This window comes from Lepus europaeus, chromosome 7, assembly GCF_033115175.1.
Source record: "Lepus europaeus isolate LE1 chromosome 7, mLepTim1.pri, whole genome shotgun sequence".
Lineage (NCBI taxonomy): Eukaryota > Metazoa > Chordata > Mammalia > Lagomorpha > Leporidae > Lepus > Lepus europaeus.
In genome coordinates, this window is record NC_084833.1 from 129,024,549 (window position 1) to 129,026,474 (window position 1,926).

Below are 1,926 nucleotides of genomic sequence, written 5' to 3' on the forward strand. Positions count from 1 at the left end.
GTGCTGACTGTTGATGTACAATGTAACACTTTATCCATTTTAGTATTTTTTTGTAAACTCTGTAATTAACACACAATTATTTTGAGGTGTCTAAATCTTAACTTAAAAGTGATCCCGGTTAAAAATAAGAATGAGAAAAAGAGAGGGAAGAGATGTACAATAGGGGACATGCTCAATTGGATTTGCCCCAAATGATGGAGTTAGAAAAGCGCCAGGGGATTCCAATACAATCCCATCAAGTTGGCATGTACCAATGCCATCTCACCAGCCCAGGTGATCAATTTCAGTTCTCAACTGATCACACTGATAGGTCTAAGAGTCAAATGGATCACACAAACAAGATTAATGTCTGCTAATACTAACTGATAAAAAAAAAGGGAGAGAAGGATCCAACATGGGAAGGGGGAGACACAGCAGACTCATAGAATGAAAGATGTCCTAAATAGCACTCTGGCCTCAGAATCAGCCCTTAAGGCATTTGGATCTGGCTAAAGAGCCTAGGAGAGTATTTTAGGCATGGAAAGCCAAGACATGCTGGGGTAAAAAGAAAAAGATGAAGAAGAAGAAGACGACCTAAATGAAGGATCTCAGTGAGTGTGATCCCAGTGGAAAGAACGGGGCCATCAAAGTAGGAAGTACCTTTCTCTGAAGGGAGGAGAAAACTTCTACTTTGACTATGGCCTTGTCAGAATAGGATCAAAGTCGGCGAACCCTAAAGGCTTCCATAGCCTTGGCAACACATGGCTAGAGCCTAGGGAGATTACTGACGCCATAAATAAGAGTGTTAAATTGTTAAATCAACATCAGGAGTCACTGGGTACTTACGTCCCATGTGGGATCTGTCCTTAATAGGTTGTCGAAGGTTAAGTAATGATATAGCTAGTACTGAAACAGTATTTTTACACATTGTGGTAATGTGTGGGTGCAAACTGATGAAATCTTTACTTAGTATATTCTAAAGCGATCTTCTGTATATAAAGATAATTGAAAATGAAAAAAAAAAAACCCTTGGTTTTAAATTGTAAATTACATAGAAAATTAATCAATCTTTTTTTTTAAAAAAAATCTTGTAGAATCTCTGTCATTAATGTGATGTACACTGTTATTTAATGCTATAACTAGTACTCCAACACTGTTTTTTTTTCACTTTGTGTTGCTATGTGAGGGCAAACTGTTGAAATCTTTATATATATTAAACTGATTTTCAGTATATAAAGATAATTGAAAATGAATCTTGATGTGAATGCAAGGGGAGAGCGAGTGGGAAAGGCGAGGGTTGTGGGTGGGGGGGAAGTTGTGGGGGGGGAGCTTTTGTAATCCATAAGCTGTACGTTGGAAATTTATATTTACTAAATAAAAAAAAAGAATTTAAAAAATATATATATATTGGAACCTGTATGTTGTATGTTATGGTGATACTATGGTTGGATTTGCAATAATACATCAAAATGTCTGGTAAAATATCTGTCCCATTATTCTCACCAGTAATGAATAAGATGTACTGCTATTCTATATCCTGGTAAAAAATTTGTGTTGTCATGTTAATTTTTAAGTATAACCATCCTAATATATGACGTGACCATCTTAAAAAAAAAAAAAAGAAGTACTGTCAAGTTGTGACACAGTACTAAATTTTAAGTTTCTATAATGGAAAATGCTATTAATACAAATGTTTGAGAATTAAAAAGTCTAATGACCTTGTGTTACTAGACATGATAGTTATCTTAATGAGAAAGCCCCAGAGGCCTAAAGGGTTAAATACTTGTAAAATCCTACAGGTGCTTTCAAAAATACTGTGAAGTAAGCAAGTGCCTCTTGTTGGTTGATGAGTATATAAGTTTAAACATAGCAACTTAAAGTCTTTTGTCATCCACAGTTATATATGATTTGCTGCTCATAAAACTAAAGTGTTGTTGGTTCTGTGTT